The following is a 19,360-nucleotide window of genomic DNA, read 5'->3' on the forward strand; positions in this document are numbered from 1 at the left end:
GGAAGGATGGTTCTGCTGCCCTGGACCAAGGGCTGAGTTGTCCCAGGATCCTGCAAACCCAAAGCAAACACTCAGTGCTTCCTGTGGCATATTCCTCTGACAGCAGCAGAAAATTAGCAAAGAGATGGGAGTGACTCGAAGGTTAATTTCACAATTATGCAGCACTTAGGCTGTTAAAAAACCTACTCAGCACACACTTGGAGGTACAGGAAGGACTGCTCTGTGAAAAGTTCCTACCTGGATGAGTAAATAAGTGAATGGAGACAGCAAATGATGCTCTAACAGGAAAACGTTTGGGTGAATATTTGCACAGATAAGGTGGCATTTCATTGTCAAGTCCTAAACACCTGTGAAACCTTGAATCCACTCTTCCCAGCCCTAGACACACATCCCTTCCCTGAGTGTCCAGGAAGGAAGGAATCAGAACCACAGAATCAGATTCTTGGTTGTGCTCTCATTATGTCCGGACCTGATCTGGTGCAATTCACCTTCCTATTCTGTAAGGAGCAAAGCTTCTATTTCACATCCTTCCAAACTTGCTGTTTACAGAGATTTATGACTGGACCCTATCTGATGCCCCATACATTCCAGAACTATCAGTTACATGAAACTGGAATACTGTGAAAAAATTGAAAAATTGAACATGCAACACACAGTAGTACAGGCCAGTTTATTTTATTACTTTTCCTTTTTTTTATAATTTTGTATCTCTCTTACACACTCAATAGGGCAAATACAACACAATTGTATCAATGGCACTTTACTAAGACCAGAAATGAAATTTATGTATTTATCACTTAGGATTTTATCCAGAATATGCCCAGACCTGGGACCTGGAAGGACCTGAGAAGGTGAATAAAACTGTCATTTGACAAGACCAGCACTGAGACCTGAGAAGCTTGACCAGAGGAAAAGAGAAAAAGCTCCAAAATGGGACATGTGCAACATCCAGAGAAAGGTGAGCAGCACTTCCAGCCAGGAGCCCTGTTTGGAAAGGGAGTCTGTTTACAACAGGACAGCCCTGGTGATTTCAGAATTTCAGACCCCATTCCTGAGTCACCACAGTCCAGAGCCCATAGCTGGGAGAGGAGCCCCAAATTAAGGGGTAAAACAAAGCTGGGGATAGGTTTTGGTGCCCAATTGCTGTGCCCAGAACATGGCTCAGAGCCTCTCAGATCAGAAACTTGAGATCAGAAACTCTCTGAACAGCAGCTTCAGTGAGCCACCAAGAGACCTCTGAATCTCAGAATCACAGGGTTGGAACAGACCTTCAAGATCGAGTCCAACCCATTCCCTGACACCTCAGCTCTCTGGCTCTGCTTAAACACAAAGGCAGGGAGCTGGAAACAGGCACAGACTCACAGATCTGCAATACCCCCAGGGAGAGCTCCCCTTCTCATAAGTGTATCCCTAAAAGCTACCAAGAAAACTCAGAGACACTTGCACCATCACTGCACAGTCTCCAAATCCAAGTCCTACAACTGCTGCTACCCAAGAGCAAGGTTACTTACACAAAGCACCTCCCACACTGTTGCCTGGTGTGTTTTGAGTGAGCTCAGGATGGGTAGGAGCACACAACAACTACAAGGACTTCCTATAATCTTGTATTGCCTTCAGCAACACTCCAGGAACCAAGAGTAAAGTAAAATACAGACACTAAAGGCACCAAATGACAAGGCAAAAAGCACTATGTGTTTAGGCATTGGGTTAGTAAGCATTCCCTTTTTTAAGGAGTTTCTGAATGGCTTCCTCTCCTCTTCCCAGGTGGGCCTTGCTTTTGCAGTTGCAGTCTGTGCAGTTTTAGGAGGAGACATAACACTGTAATGCTCAGAACATGCACTGATGAGGCTGGGAAAGTTCAAAAAACTACATTTGCAGACTACCTTCTTCTGAAGGACGGCAGCCCAGCTCCTGGGAAATAAAGAGAAGCTCTGGAATTCCATCAGGAAGGAAAATGGTGCTACATAAGAGACATTACAGCTGCTGAAAGGGCCCCTAATGCAGCAAGTGAGCAACAGCCTCCCCAGATTGACAGTGGTGGTGGCCAGCTGAGCAGAGGCCATGAGAGAAAACCAGATCTATTTATTCAGGGAAACAGGCACAAAATAACATCCCTCCCAGAGAACAGGCTGAAATCAAGTCTTCAATAATAATAATTAACTCTAATAGGGTTCCTAACAGCGAGAAATAATGAAGAAAAGAATTTTAAAAATAAGTATTCACCAATAGCAGTTATAAGGGACACTTGTAAAGCCAGCTGAGCCTCTGTCACTTTTCCTCTGGCAGGTGAGGAACCTGCAAAGAGCAATGAGAGCTGACAATGAAGCCTCAGTATTAATGGAAAGAAAGTCCTATAATTTATGTTGTTGCCACAAAAAGACATGCATAAATGGGAAGCTATTGCAGGGAGGAATTAATGAAACTGAAGAAGTGATTAAAAAATGCAGTCCAATTCCCCAAGGTCAAGCGTTGTTCAGAGAAAAAAAATCACCTGCATAAATATAGAAACAACTGCTGAGCAGCTGCACTGTAGATAAGGATTGGGGATGGAGAGGATCAGACTGAGCACAAATTATAAATATCCAGTTGTCACAAACAAGGCAACTTCTATCCATTGACAGGAATACAAATTCCTGATCCTCTCAGATTTGATGAAGCCTTGGGGAAAGTCCACTTTTGGGAAAGGTTTGCTGGGAGTGTGAGCAACCACCCCAGAACAACAAGCAAAGGCAGCCAGGTCACCAGGTGGCTCAGTGTGGACAGAGTGAATTAGAAGCTAAGAATGAGATAGGTTTCTACTAAATGCACAAATGGTTTCTTCAAAGAAAGAGTGAAGTCCTGCTCCACATCTACAGTGACCAGGAAAAACAATGGACTCAAAGTGCAGGAAGAAAAAAATACTTAGGCTGTGAGAAGAACTTTTCTAAATGGTAAACAGTGAAGCTCCAGCCTAAGGAACTTTAGTTGGTTCCTCTATTAGGAAGGAAACAAAAATCATTTCACAAAAGCTGTCCAGCAAGCAAGATATTGCTTTGATGGAAAAGATCAAGATGAACTATTGGAACCTCTGAGGGATCTTCTCTGAAGATACTGAGGCACTGAAAGCTTTACAGCAACAGCAGAAGCTGAAAAATTCCTCTGATCTTTTGCAGTGCAAGGTCTCACCAAATTTAATCTTTCTTGTCCTTGCTACTGTTACACAACCCCTTCGAGGAGTAATATTCAGATTTTTTACCAAAACCCTACAAAATCTGCAGAAAGCCCATTAAGATAGCAGAACTGAAGTCATGAGACTGCCACAATAAGGCTCTATATTTAGTACCAACAGTTTTCTCTGTAGTACTGTGATAAAGTTCCTTCAAGCAGAGTGGATCAGCTCTATGTAAATATTCCCAAGGCAAACAAAACCTGCTCAGCATCTTCCTCCCAGACCCATGTCACTCATGAAGCTTTCAGTAGGTTTTGCCTTTTTTTCCTCCCTCCCAAGAGGCTTCTGCTCCCCAGTGCTCACTGCAGACCAGAAGAGTCCTCTTGATCTGTGTGAGGTACCACAATGCAGAATTACTCAGTTCAGGAGCTGTGACATCAATTTAAATAGCAGAATATTGGAGTTTAGAACTCTGAACTTGTCAGCAGTGGGGTTTGGTCCTTGTTTTCAACCACAACATTGGACACTGCAGTATTGATGGAGAAATCACCCCAAAGAGATCACTGCACAGTACCCTGAGTATTTTCTGAATTAAATCACAGAACTGATCTTAAGGGAGAAGCAAAAGTTAAACAGACTTCACCCCAGGGGCACATCAAACTTTGCCATTGTGCTAATACCCCACCTCAAACCACCAGCTTTGTATTGCACAGCTTTGTATTTGCCCATCCTGGGAAAAAAGCAGCAGCACATCAGTAAATTCAAGTCATGGCTAAGAGAGGCTGGCTGAGAGCCATGTTGAAAAGCACATCAGCTGAAGCATTAACCCTGGGACCCTCCAGAGCTTCCCAGAGTGTTCTGTAACCTCCAGTCCTCCATAAATGTCACAGTCCCCCTCAGGGCCAGACCTTCCATCCTCAAGCCTCCTCTACTCAGCACCACCACACAGAGCACTCCCATATAGAGTGCCTTGCCTATTAACCACAAAGAATCAGATCAATTAGAAGCAACTGATGAATTGTCACTGATGAAGCAAGGACAGAGTGGTTCAAGCAACTAATTGCTTTCACAGAGATGGAACCAGGTTCAAATCAAGGGAGAATTCAATTCTTCAGCAAAACACTTCACCTTAATTATAGCTCGTAACAAGAGACAGCCAGAATCTAAATATATGGAGGCTCTGCCTCTACAGCACCCACCACTCCTCACAGAATGGGTAAAAATTGACAGCTTTTATATTAAGAAACAAATCCCAAAATGTAGCTCCATCTCACATCTTCCTGCAATCCCACTCAGAGGTGGCTCAGGCACATCCTAAAATGATGTATCTGTAGCTTTCTCTGCATGAAGCATCTCTGCACAACAAAGATCACACAAACGTAAAGATGTGTAGAACAAACCATTTTCAGTCTCCTCGAGTGAAACAACTACTTTTTCTTGCATTACACAGATACCCAGCCACTAACTGAAGAAAACTCTAGCTAATTTTACAGAAAGGAAAAATGATTTTTCAAGCAGCATCTACAAAGAAACAAGCAACTATTTTTTACATATTCTTCTAAACTTAATTCTCCAAAGCTTACAGAGTTTTTATAGAATTAGCTCCTTTTCAGTTCTTCATACAGACAGATGTATGTGGTTTGCTAACATACAAGTTTTACCACTTAATTTTTAATACATAAAATAGATGTAGTTTAACTAAAAAATTGCATATACGACACAGAATTAAGAGATTATATATTCTTAGGAATAGCAATATCCAAAACAAACCATGAATTTCTGCTTTTCTGCAACTTTGCTGGTGTCTCTAACCCAGCTACAACAGCCTGGATTCCTCTGAGAATCTGCATTCTCCAGCCAATCACCAGGGAAATGCTATGTAAAAGTACTCATAAGAATGGAAAATAACGTGCTAAAGCTGTGCCCTCACAAAATCAATACACCTGAATTAATAGATTCAAATGCTTTCAGATTCTTAGTTATACTGGAAAAATGTAAACACTAACTTCACCTCCACCTATGCACCCACCCCTTTGGCACTTATCCCTTCCTGCTACTCCCATGGGAGCTGGATCCCATCAGGCCTCTGCAGGGAAATGGCTTTGGACACAACATAAAACAAGAAGGTGAACTCAGCTCATCCCTATCTTAGAAAGGCAAGTGTATTTAGAATTTTAGGAGTGAGCACATTATCATTTGATATCTCTGAGTTTCTGACTGGTTACTACGATTTGAACATCAACAGCTGCAGGTACCTGATCATTGCTCCAGATGCACTGGAAGCCCATGTCCTCTTGGCTCACTGCACATGTGCCTCCTCTTCAAGTCACAGAAATCAAGCTGTCCTCGGGAGCTGCACCATGGGTAGCGTTTAGCACAGTCCAGCACTGAACTCTTCTCTCTGGAAAGAACAAGGAAGCTCAGAATCCTGCTGAAGTGCACTGAAAAAATGCTCCCAAGACCAAGGCAACACATCCCCGCAGCACATCGTGATGTTACGTGGCACATTTGAAGGCAGCAGAGAACATCCAAAATTAAGTATGCGCTTTCAAAAAGGAGCTGGGAGTAGAAAAATACCTCAGCATATTTAGTACATCCTTTCTTAGCACAGGCACACGCTCTATAATCCTTTTATGGTACAATTTTAATCTAAATTAAGCAAGTAGCTCCAGTAAAAGAGCTCAGAGCTTTCCACGTTACAAAATTACATCAGGATTGGATTAGCCTGTAAAATAACATACATCAAGGTAATCTATTAAGGATATTTTACACTAATTTTATACTCAAACTCCAAGCTATTTGTTTTCCTAATTTTAAGCAAATTTCAGGAAAAGCATAACTTACTTCAGTCCTCCTACGTAGATACAACTCAAAATATCATTATTCCTGTTACTACCAGAACCATGCAAGGAGAGAGACAACAACTACTGAGACTCCCAGTCCTGAGCCCACTGCACTTTTTCCACCCCCACACCCCTCTCCCCAAATTTAACAGGCTGCAAGACTTAGCCCAGCTCTACTTAAAATTGAAGATAAATCAACACCTTGAAATTACAGAACTTTAATGCAAACAAGAAACTACCTGGTCTTAAAAGAGTTTCTCTCTACCCACACATATGGTTTTCCTCATATGCTTCAGCATCCTTCAGACACAACCAAGCTCCTACAACACTGAGGAAGAGGGTTAGAAATACCAGCACAGTCTCCTGCCAGAATTAAGAGACTTTAGACAAAAAAAAATCCATGTGGCACCACCTGCCTCATGTTCTGCACCACAACTGAGCTGCTCTCAAGGCCATCCCCAATGTTTGGAAAGTTCAGCCCATTTCTAATTTTTTTCTGAAGAGCAAAGGCCAATTATATTTGAGAAAAATACTAAGTTTTGTCACTGCTGTCATTTCATTTTATATCTCTCCTTATCTTTGCTGGTTTGCCACAAAAAACAGGACAGGTAATTCCATATTCCCAATAAGGAAAAGCTTGTGAGGTCTGGGTTAGGCTACATTCACAGGAGGATGATGATATAACAATATTCTTGCACAGGAAAGTATCAATTTGCAGCCTCTGTGCCCCATACCAGGCCTGCATTAACTATTTTAATTACAGAACAATTTCAAAATAAAACCTCGAGTAAGCACACATGTATCTTAACAGTTTTATTAGATAAACTTTAGAGTTTATACTTTATGAATTAAAAATGTAAATATTTGCCTTTATTCATAAGAAAATTATGTGGTTCTACTAAATCAATTTAAAAAGCCTCAAAAGCTAGTAATTATAATTTTCCCCACTATTTTAAGACAGGAAATGGTAAATGTAAGTACAAGGTTTATTTTCTTGCTTAAGAAAACAAATACTGTAAGCAATACTACAGATGAAACAATAATAAGATTGAAAGAATCAAAATCACACAAAATAGGAAAAAATACATTGGGATACCTTATCCTTGTAAACACAAATCATATACATGTATAGGAGACAGCAGAGAAAATTGGAGAGATGTTCATAAAAAACACGAGACACCAGATGCCCAAAGTTGGCCAAATGCCACTGGAATAAATTACTGCATTTCACATGGAAAAAAAATGCAGGTTTTAAGGACAGGTTTGAAACCACCATTTATCACTGGCAGCCAAGGTGGGAATGTCAGTGCCTAAATGGGAAGGGACTTGTGGGGCTGGAGGACTTTCAGCACCAGATGAGCTCAGCTCTTCCTGCAGTCCCATTTACCACCATCCTTTATAGCCTTGGATTGGCTTTTAGCACTTGGTTCCTACATCCAACCTGAAAGATTTCATACCTCTATAATCCAGTCCAGAACCAGCATGGTGTGTGGTGGCTTCAAGCTCTTAAGGATGCATGAAAGCACTTACTCACTGTGTAAAAACTGTGAGTAAGTGAACTGGAGAGACCCAAAAGCCAAAGGTGTGCAATGCAGAAACCACCCCTGCTGGGAGCAGGGGTACAAACACACCTGCTGATTGAATTCTCTTTTTCTCCTTTAATAGAATCATTGTGGACCCAAAGAATTCTTTCAATCTAGTATTCTACAAAAATACCAGCAGAATTCCAAGTATTTGGATTCAAGTGCAAACCCCTGCAGATGGATTTTTGTTTAACAAACTGAACAAACACAACATTATTTGCTTCGAAATTCTTCTACTTGTGATGAAAGCCGAGCTGTGCTGAAATCAATAGGACTGTTGGCATTGTTTTCCACTGAGCTGGAATTTCATTTCCTGTACCCCACTTCAGATCTGCTAAAAACCACTAGAACAGAGTTTTGACCTTTCACAACAACATCTACAGCTCAAAATAAAGCGTTTTGTGCAAAATAAATACTTGCAGGGCAGGTTACGTAAACAGCATGAAAGCAGCAGCTGTGGCTGCTTCCTTCAGAGAGAAAACTTTGCCCCCAGCCTGGCTGCTCTGGATTAATGATGTTCCTGTTCCACACCATGGCTCTGAAGCCTTGGGAAGTCCCTATCCCAACCCAGCAAGGTGGAAAGGTTTGTTATTTTAACTGTTGGCTGATAACAGCTTATCAGCGAGTTTTCAAAGGTTAAGCTCAACACACACCATGGCAAAAGTGCAAGGAAAGGACAAGGGAAATGTTGAATTAGTGCTCCCTTTCCTCCTGCAGCAAGGGACAGAACTCTCTCATACCCCACGTCCTGCAGCAGCGCCAGCAAAGAAACTTGAACCAAAGCTTCTGTTTGAGCTGAAAACATCTGAGAACCCAACAAAAGTGCCTTCTTTCAAAGGAGGAGCTTGCTTTGCCTGCTGCACTCCCACTGGCTGCCACGTGGGAAAAGCTAACCAAAATCTTTAAATTTGGCCCTTAAATACAAGGCAGTTTTATTACTGCTGCCAAATTTATCACTGACACCAAGCTCCATGACAACTCACTGGAAAACAAAAACAAAACAAAATCTTCAATTTAGGGCATGCTATGATTTTTATTTCTATCCCAATCATGTTACTGAACTATAAAGGGCTGATGCAACCTTAAACCAGAAAAAAAAAAAGCACCCAGTTACAGGCTCATTACTAATTCATCCTGGCTGAAGCTGCATACCAGCAGCTGCTGCCTCTCTCAATTAACAGCAAATATTGAACAGTATTGTCATTTAACGGTGTTTACTGCCTGCTGCCCTGTCCACTGCTGCATTTTCAAATGCTCTGGCACAATTTAAAGCATCAACACTGATAAACAGAGCTTGATTTAACCCCTTATATATCACAGCAGAAGTTTTACTCCCTTCCTACATTCATTAGGTGCTTGGCAAAAGCTGAAGCCCAAGGATGCAAGGTGCCACCAAAATGGGATTTGTAATTCAGAGGCCCACAGGGTGCTTGGCTTCTGCAGAGGGCTGAGCACAAGTGTGAAAAATGATGGGACTAACTCCAGCAGAGCAGCTCTTTAGGAATTATTGCCAAAAAGTTGAAACAAAAGACAAGAAAAAGGAGGAGACCACACATTCAGCTTCTGCTGTTGAAAACTTAGAACAATAAAACCCCAAAACAAATAGGGTAAAAAACTAAAAATAAAGCCATTCTTCAGGGAGAGCATATCAATGCTGTGACTCCTGACGACCCCATCTCTGCACAGGGGAGTCACAAGAGCCCAAATTTGGACCTCCTTTCCCTCTACTGTGCCTTTTGGCCAGACTGGGTTGGAAGTAAATGATTATAACAAACAGAGCAGCCAGAGCAAGCAACTGCAAGTGCAGCACTCCCACTGCAGGCAGCTCCATGCCCTACGTGCTCCATGGTGTCAAGTTTGCCAGGAGCCACTGCTGTATAAGGGCCTGCACAGATTCTACATTTCATTTCCATGCTGTGTTCCCAGCACATCAGCAGGAGGGAGCATCTCCAGGCTCTCCTGGGAGCCCACTGCCAGCTGGGCCAGGGCCAACACATGGATACCAAGGACCTGGAGAAGGGAGAGGATGCAGGGCCAGCCCAGCTCGACTGCAAGGTGAACACTGGCAATTTGGATACTACAGGAAAAGAGCAAGCAGCTTCTGCACTGCATTTATTAGAGTAGAAGCTAGGATGATGTCACTCCAGCTGATCCTGAAATTGGGGGAATTCAGTTATTTCTGAGGTACCTGGACCTTTGTTCTACCCCTTGTGCAGAGGGAACAAAGCATGGGAGCCCCAAGGAGTGATGCTCTGAGGGCTTGTCAAATACATGAGGGAATGGCTTGGAAAACTGGGCAGAAATGCAGGCCCAGGCTCTGGCCAGGGCTCTCTGTGAACATCTCTCCCTCAGGTTAACATCTGGCTGCAAGTCCCCTCATTTCCTCAGGTCCCTCTGCCTGCATCCTGTGCCACTCCAACAGCCAGCCTGGTTTGCTGGGAGGATTCCTTCCCTCTAGGTTCCCCCAGCACCTTTGTGCCATGGGGTCTGAGGTGCTCAGATCTATCAGGTGACATGACTAATACCTGCCATCTGCTCATTGTTACCTTCCCTCTCCTCTCCTGAAGAGGAGTCAGCACTAAAGTGCTCGTTCTGCTCAATCTATTTTAGGAGCGTGGGCTTTCAGCATCCATGCAGCACTGCTTCAAGCTAGCAAACTCAAATCAAAGAAGTAGACCATGCTCTGGAAGGGAAAATTGAGCACTGGGTCCTGTAAAAGTCTCTGGCAAGGCTCAGGAACACCCATTATTTTGCAAAAGTTATCTGCACTCCAGCATGCCCAAGGAACAGAACTGCTGCCCAGGTTTGACTGCAGGCCACAAAGCAGGGGCAGATGAGAGGCAGCCTTGGGAACATCCCACTGCTCTCCATGGAGACCAAGGCAGCACCACAGCTTGTGCTGCAGCACTGGGTTATTCCCTGCTTCCAGCATCCTACACCACCACACCACCTTGGAACAGACCAGGGAACAGAAACAGGTACCAGTAACTCAAGGCACATCTCTGCCCATCAGACTGGGGGGAAACATCAACTCAACCTCAATAAAAGCATTGATTCTACCAACAGCTACTCCCCATATGTCATGGTCAAGAGAAAAAAGCAAACTGGGGACACAAAGGAAAGATGGAGAGAGAGACAAGTGGAGAATAATTTGATTTCACTGTATTTCTAAGAGGAGCTGTGACAAAATGCAAAGAGAAAAATCATCATAGTGTAGGAGGCTGAAAGATTTGAGATGGAGCAGCAAGGAGTCTCTGGCCCCATAAATGTTTAATTTGAGCAAAGCAGCAGATAAGTAGTAAGCACAGTTTTGCTGCTGTTGCTGAACTGCACACTCCTGCTTTGATTTCTGGATAACACACAGTGAGAACGCAAGTATAAAATAAAATAGAAGCAAAGCACCAGGGAGATTCTCATAGCTGACACTACAGCCAGAGCTGCACAAGCCAGTCACACTCAGCTCCCTCCCCTCTCTCTGCCTGGGGCAGCAGCACCAGGGTGAGCAGCACACACAGAGGGAGCTCTGCAGTGCTCCCAACCCTCAATTTCACAGCTCTGCCAGCCCAGCACAGTGCAGGGGATAACTAGAGCTGCTGCACCACACCTGAGGAGGCAGCCAGGCTGCAGATCACTGATAAAAGGCACCATGCTGCCCGCTAAGAACACTGTGAAACAGGAGAGCCACAGAAGGAAGATGCATGTGGAAACAGAAGAAAATGGATCCCCAGAGCCCTAGGAGCAGAAAAAGGACCCTCCTGGAACTGTTCCTCTTGCAAAAGTATCCCTACAAGGACTGGCTTTCTCCCTGTGCTCTTTCCTAACAAATTTATCAGTAAGGATCATTCTTTCCCCATCACTTTCTTGAGTTATTCCCATCCCACTCAAAACAGTAAGCTCAAATTGGTTAGATAAATCCTGAAGAAAAGTTGCTAATAAGTGTTTTTTTCCTGCCTAAAATGCAAGAAGAGTCTGAAAAAGAAATTAATGCATTCCATGACCCCTGTGAGATCTCCAGCTCCATTCTTCTTCCCTTTCCTGCTCTTTGATTCCCTTAGCTTGCCACCTGGTCACCATTATCTGCTTCTTTCCCCTTCACCATCAGAGAGAAGCCTATTTCCTTTCCCTCCTTAAATCTCTCTCATCTCAAATTTCACTCTTTTCCCTGCATCTATATCCACTTGCTGAAATTCAGACAACTCCTCTGCTGCCTCCACCAGCATATCTAATCTTCCTCCCAGTCTGCAATCCTAGAGAGAAATGTGGCTTCACTAAAATCAAGCACAAAGGTTGTTAGACTCAGATTTCACCCCAGCAGCATGGAATTATGTCACTTATCCCAAAGCCAGCTATGCTCAAGAACTGCCTGGAAAGCTCAGAATGAGAGCAGGAAACCCTTTGGCTCAGTCTTCCTCACTCCCAGTAGGAGAGGCTCATCCAGCTGCACACACTGCTAAAGTAGGGAACAGTGCACAACAAATGCTGCTGAAATCTGCCCAGCCTCTGGAAAACCTCCACACTACAAGTGAAGGTTATCCAGGAGTACAGATTTCCTCTTTAAAAAGCACAAACAGATTTAAAAACATATACACTATAATTCTTATATTTTGCATTCACCTCAAGACTGGGAGGAAGTGACAGTGAGATGCAATTCCAACAAGTAGTTTTCTGCTTGTGAAAAAAATTAGGAGGAAACAGAAACCCACAGCACAGCCCTGATAAACCTCCAAGGACACAACTACTCACTGCAGGTACAGACACATTAGAAGTCTCTTTTTCACTGCATTTAGCTGCTGGGGAAAACCTTGCAATGCCAGGACAGCACCCTGGACTCTCCCACACACACCTGGCACAGGAAGGTATCACCTCTGATAAAGCAGGGCCTCAACTGTCACTGCTGGCTGCTCTGGATTTTCAGCTTCCCAAAAGCTGATGTCATGGCATTTCTCCTTGCAAAACAATGACCTTTGCAGGCCTCTGGAGAAAGAAGCTAAGTCCAACACTAAAAAGATACAGATGACAAGGAAAATGCTGGTGTGCACTGCTACTCAAATGACAGAAAGCATTGAACACTGACACTGACACATTATGATATGATTCCACTGTAACTGCAATCTCCTGTGACACAACCATGCCATTTTTCCTTCTGAGAAACTCACTCTGAATATACAAGGTAGATGGCAGAGCAGGGGAAGCAGCTCCATCTCTTACCAAACACTGCTGACCTCACCCTGGTTTGGTACCAAGGCTGCAGAAGGGAGAACACGCCAGGGAAGCAGCTCTAGGACAGACTCACAGAACAGCTCAGCAGACTCAGCCAGGCAAGCTTTGTGCCAGGGAGGCTCCCTCCTTACCAGGACCAAGGTGACACAAGTTACCCCCAAACCAGGACCTCTGCCTCAGAGGAAAGCACAGACACATCAAATAACCATAAAAAAACCATCAAAACCTTCTTCCAGCCATCACCAGAGCTGCATTTTACATCTTGCTTCTCACTGGAGAGCCAAAAGGAAACCTCTCTCACCTCCACTGACAGCAGCAGCTCCATCCCACCAGGCCAGAACCAGCTGTAAATATTGGCTGGAAATGTGCATTCCCACTGGGGACTGGCACCTGTCTGTAATTGCTGGCAGCAGGGGGACCAGGGGAGTCTCTCTTGTGCCAAACAGCAGACAAAACAAACCAAAGGAAAAAATAATGCCACATGCATACACTGCAATACATGAGCCTACACAGCATTGATGGGGCCACTCCATCTGTGTTCAGGCTGAAATGAAAACATTTTAGAACAGCTACACTAAACTAAACTACAAAAGCTGCTTATAAGCAAAATGACTGAAAAGATGCTGTGTCCTTTATGCCATAGATCCAAGGTGAGGAAAGGTCACAGGGCTATGTGACCAGACCATCAGAGATGGTCCTAGCAGGTATTTTTCCATGAGTATTACAACACAGTTCATTCCATAAATACAATACATTCCTCAGCTTGCTAGAAATGCTTTTCTGACTGAGCACAGAAAAGAAAATACACACTGTGAGCAGAAGACCCAAGTTAATCAATGCTCTCTGTGTATGTGTAGTTCAGCCACATCAATATAGACTGTAAGAAATTTTTCTCCATTTTCCTCAACCAGAAAATGTTGAAGAGTTCATTTAAGTTTTTCATAAGGAATTCTTTACACAAGCTGATCAATAAACCAAGGTTGGGGAAAAGACAGACAACTCTTAGAATTTTACTGTGGGACAGTATTTTCTACTCCTACCAGGTGTCTCTGTAAGCTGGGTTGCAAACCTGAAGGTCAAAGCTACATGCTGACATGGATTTGTTGAATGGCAACAGGAAAATCAAGAAAATACTAAGAGGAACACACAGGAAGAAGGCCAAAAGACAACTCAGTACATCTTGTGAAGACTAGACAAAAGTTTATGCAGGAGGAAATTTCTGGCTGGGATAGAAATATGAACTATTCCCTGAGAAACAGCCCAGCTCACCTGCTGAGTACCTGCCAGCCATTCTGTAGGAACACAGGATGAATTTATAACCTGGTAATTGAAGGCTGAAGAGGTGGAGAGCAGTAGCAGGTGGCCTTTGATATCAAGGTCTTTGCTATTGCAGCTTCAGTACCTTCTCTTGCTCCAGGCAATCACTTGATCTCACATGATTCCCAGAAAGACCAAATTCTACTTAAGAGGTTGCAACAAAGCTCAGGAAACATTTTCTCTCTAAAGACATCTTGGGAAACTGAAGCAATCAGAATGATGAGGCTTTTTGCTCCTGCCAAGTGCCCGAGGTAACAAAGGTAATCAAAATAAAGGCACAGAATAAGATTCTGACTGTAGCTGGTCAGTGTCTAATACAGGGATGATATTTCGGGGTCGGATTTTGTGAATATAATCATCTGAGAAGACAAGAAGAGCAATTTCCCTTAGCACATGAGAGGAGCTTGCAGAGAAGAAAAGAACACCTAATGGTCCCTTCTGCCTCCCCTCTGGGTTTGCCTTTCCTCTGTAACAAACAGGTTGATCAAACGTTTTCCTTCCCATGCGCTCCATGGGAGGGAGGCACTGCACACACAGACTTGTTGCTCTCAGTAATTTAAAAGTAAATGTGTTGTACAGATAACAAATCTCAGCTACACAGGAGCATATGTATTTTAACCTGAAAACCACAGAAACTAACCCTGGTGTTGCAAAATACCAACCAGGGAGACTAAGAGAAGGGACTGTATTTTTACCCAAGTGTGAGAAGAGCTTCTCTTGCTGCAGACACATCAGGAGTTCAGAATGAGCAGAAGTATGTTCTCTAGGCCCTGCAGTACCTCCTGGAAGCCTGAACACACTGGTCCATCCTCTTGTCATCACCCCAGAGACAGAACAATCAAATGAACTGCTCAGGAGTATTGCATTCAACACTCCCTTGGCCAAGGGAATCATGGAATGGGGTATGGAGGGTTCTGAAGCCAGACTGCTGATAGGAGAATGAAGATAAAGCACTATCAGAAATTAGTCCTGAAGATCAATCCTCAAGCACATTGCTGAGTTAGCTCCTTGCAAAAAAGAGCAGAGCAGAACATCTTCTCCTTTAGCAAGGAGCAAATTTTTTCTCACAGGTCCCTTATTGATGATCCCCTGGGACTAGAAGGCTATCAGCCAGAAAAATACAAATGTTCCTGGTTGTGGCTCCTGGGCACACAGCCTGCACAGCTGCACATGAGGCTGTTAGGTAACACCACAACACCTTCTCATTCCTCCCAGTTGTCTTGTTACCCTTGCACTTCCAAAAGAGACCAGAAATTCTGCTTCCTGAGTAGATCCAGTGAGCCACCATGGGGTGCTGCAGAGAGAAAGTTAAAGATTCTTCTCACACAATCCCTGACAAGGTCCTGGTCCTTCAATATGCTGCTCAGAAATGTTACTTCTACTGCAGTGTCACAGTCCAACACCTCAAGACATGACAGGAGAGAAATATACCATAGGAAAAGGTGGGAAAGGTACATTTAAAAAATACTTGATGCCATTCCTCCAAACATTTAAGTATGAGCTAGACAGTGAAGGTGGTTTACTGTGCCCTCCCTGCTTCCAGCACCAGGGAAGCAAAGCCATGGGATGAGGGTCAAACTCCTGCATGGCCAGTGTAGCACTGTTTGATGGGACTTGGTTGGAGAGAAATGACTCAAAATGGCTCAAACATCAGGTCTGAAAGCAGAGAAAAAGCCTCTCCTGACAAACAGGCAGGTCAAAGAAAATCCCATATTCCTTTGACCTCTATGTCTCACTGCAAATATTCATCTAGCTTGAATTTTTTTAAAAAAAAAAAGCACCAAAAAGAATGAAAATCATTCCTAATGCACTTACATGCAACATTAGTCTATTTTCACTGGTAACTGCTACTCACCCTTCTTCCATTCCAAATTCTGTTACTCTCCCCTCTAACCACCAAGACTGAGAGCTGACATGTCCCTCACCCTTTCTTCCCCTCTTGTTGAAACCTTATTTCCACTGCTCTAATAGTTCTTGACTTAACTGGGACAAGGAAAATTATTCTGGGCTTCTCTGTCCTAGCAGTTAGTCTATTCTCTATTAACCATCCAGAGCACTGCAAAATCATACTGAAGCCCCAGGCAAGCATTCTAACGCTTCCTTAAATCCTGCTTTAATCAAATTGCCCATTTTTACTGGACACATCTCTAGCCATATATATATATACACACACATATATATGTAAAAATTCACATATATGAACTTGTTGTATAAAAATCCTTCAGTGTTAAGACAATTCAGAAAAATTCATTTAACAGCATTCATTCCAAGGTCTCACAATAAGTTAAATTTCTATCCAACCTTACAACAGAGCTATTCCTTATGCAAGATGGATTTTTTGCCCAAGCATTTATCACACTTAAGAACAGAAACTTCAGTAAATATTACACATAAATGAAATGTATAATTGCATCCACTAGCTTAGGCATGGAGCTGAAAGGCCTGGCTTTCAAAAGCTGGCTATACAATGGCTCCCTTGGCCTGTTTTAGTCTAAACTATCACATTCAGCCACCCAAGCCAAAGAAGAGGAATTTTTAGGTGCACTCATCTCAAACTCTGACCTTTACTCTGTATCACATGATGTCCAGTATTGGCACCATTCATTTCTTTAAGGAATGCAAATTCATTTCAGCACAAGCCCATTTTTCACAGCAATGTGACTTCAAACTTGGTTTGGCTGATGGCAGCAGCAGTTTTTGAACAACACCAAGTGCACCTCTGAAGGGATGAGCTCTTTTCAGAGTAAAGCAAAATGCAAACTGTAGTGACCTACACCTTACTCCATTACAGAGCTGTGCCATTTCTGGGGGGGAAACAGCAAAGGGAAATTTTCTGTACTGTACTGATAGAAAGCAAATCCCTTGCATTTTTCAGATGGCACTTCCCAAAAACTGCCAATCATTTTAACTGCAAGAGACAGCACACTACATAAATGTAGGATGACTTTCTAGAGACATGCATCCAGAAAAGCCTTTACTTGGAGACACATAACCTGTTTGCAAACTCTTCTATCAGGAAAAAATCAGGGCTGGTTTCCATTTCCTGCAGTCTGTGCCTGAGAGAAGCAAGCACAATTTGAGTTCACCACCAAGTTACTCTGTCCAGTTTCCCAGTGAACACTCTCCCATCCACGAGCAAGGCATCAAGCACCAGCTCAGTGTGCAGCCTCCACTGTGCCCATGCTGGGGCTGGAAACAGAGAGGGCTGGCTGAGGGCTGCTATCAGCACAGGGCAGAGCAAATAAAGATACCAGTGTAATCACCTCTGAGATAAGGCAGCCTGTGCAAGCACAGCTGTCTACAAAATACACAGCATGGAGGCAGGAATACAAAGTGTAAGCAGGAGTTCTGTTAGACCTGAAATTACCTGGGCTGAGATACAACATCCTCTGCTACTGTTTCAACATTCTGCCAAGCAAACATTAAGCTTTCCCCTTCTTACCTTCCCTCTCAGGACAGAGCACAACAATTTAAGAGAACACAGCTCCATTTTTCAAGTACAACAGAAAAATACAAAGCAGCAGCACACAATCAGGTTTTGGGTGGTAAACTATGCACACTCTTTTCCCTCCTAAGTTACAGCTGTAATGGAGAATGCCAGGACAAGGGGAAATGGTTTCAAACTCAAAGATGAGAGATTTAGATTGGATGTTAGGAAGAAATCCTTCCCTGTGAGGGTGAGGAGGCCCTGGCCCAGGTTGCCCCATCCCTGGAAGTGTCCAAGGCCAGGATGGACAAGGCTTGGAGCAACCTGGGATAGTGGAAGGAGTCCCTGTCCATGCCAGGGGTGGACTGAGATGATTTTTAAAGTCCCTTCCAACCCAAACCATTGTGGGATTCTATGAAACCATCCAGTTTATTGTGAGTTCCATTTCTGCTCCATGTCATGTACCAGAGGCAGAGCCCCTGATTTCAGCCAGCCCTGCCCAGCCTCACCCAGGGATGCTCTGGCAGCACCAGCAATGCCAGGAGAGAGGCAGGACAGAGGTGTGTGGTACCCACTGAGAGCCAGCACCTCAAACCTCTGCCACAGGCTCTTCACAGATGGACAAAGCCTTGAAGGTGGATGGAACAGCAGCTGAGATTGCCTGCACTTGCCTTCATAGGCTGGGACTTTAACTGGAGCACGCTAGAGTGCATTAGTAACAATTCTTAAAGAAAACAATACCAACTTCATTTACTTTTACAAAGCCTTTGCCCTCATCTTCACTGACTGCAAGTGTCAAAGAAAGGTCAAAATAGCTTAATTTTCTTCTGCACTGGACAAAAAGGCATGAAGAACAGACAGCAAATTCAGCTTTCTTCATTTGCACTGGGGCTTAAGGAAGGAGAGAAGGAATTTATCATAATCAAATTGACCCCAGCATAAACTGGTTGCTTTTGTCATCACTGTGTAAACCAAAAGAGAGAAAATCAGAGATTAAAGAAATTTAAAAAGATGCATCACCTCAAAGACAGTGGTTAGAATTTCAGTGCAAAAAAAAAGTGGTAACACATTTAGAATACAAAAAACTGAGAAGATTTCTAAACACAGCTACTCCAAAATAGCAGGATATGCAACCAGAGAATGGAGACCAAGCCAAGCAGTTAATGAATTAAGTAAAAGTGGATTGTGGTCCTTATCAGTAATGCTGAATTCTCCTTTACCTGGAAGCACTGAGCAAACATTATTTTAACAGAAATGTAATTCTGCTTCAAGATGGCAAGTGCAATGTGCTTGAGAAACAATATAATCTTATTTGATAAAGGGACCTGCAGACAAGCAATGCTACCTGGCAAATTTACAGTTTCTTTATTGCTGCACCTGTAGCTACTAATCAGTATCCAAAAGTTACACATGACCAGGAACATAATCAAACATTTTTAAATGCATCCACACAATATTTAAATGTAGAAAAAAATATATCTTGAAAAGAGAATTGTTTTACTCAGGCAGCTAGAAAAACCACCATGGGAATCTGAAACAACGGCTCCTGTTCCCTCCAATGTGATTACAGGTTTTTACAGTTTATTCCCTCCATTAAATGCCAGACTAAAGTTCTCTGCTTAGCAAAAATTATTTTCTTAACAGCAGATCTTAATAAAGGAAAGATGTGCAGTGGTTTTAGTCTTGACACTTTCTAACTAGACTGGGCTGCAGACATCTCCTGGCACAGAAAGGTCCCAGACCAGGAATTCCTGAAGTTCTGCTCAGGGCAAGTTAATTACAGTGCAGTGGGCAAACAGCTCACCCCAGGCTGATGCTGATG

At 43.3% G+C, this 19,360-nt stretch overlaps 1 protein-coding gene across 2 annotated transcripts in view; it reads right to left on the reverse strand.

Moving 5' to 3' along the window:
- Positions 1-19,360, reverse strand: part of MAP3K13 (mitogen-activated protein kinase kinase kinase 13) — a 72,843-nt gene that overhangs the window by 41,380 nt on the left and 12,103 nt on the right. For both annotated transcript variants that reach the window (XM_064721025.1, XM_064721026.1), the window contains exon 3: positions 5,400-5,549. The gene's annotated coding sequence lies outside the window, so the exon portion shown is untranslated. The remainder of the gene's footprint in view (positions 1-5,399; positions 5,550-19,360) is intronic.

The sequence above is a fragment of the Zonotrichia leucophrys genome, chromosome 9, assembly GCF_028769735.1.
Source record: "Zonotrichia leucophrys gambelii isolate GWCS_2022_RI chromosome 9, RI_Zleu_2.0, whole genome shotgun sequence".
Lineage (NCBI taxonomy): Eukaryota > Metazoa > Chordata > Aves > Passeriformes > Passerellidae > Zonotrichia > Zonotrichia leucophrys.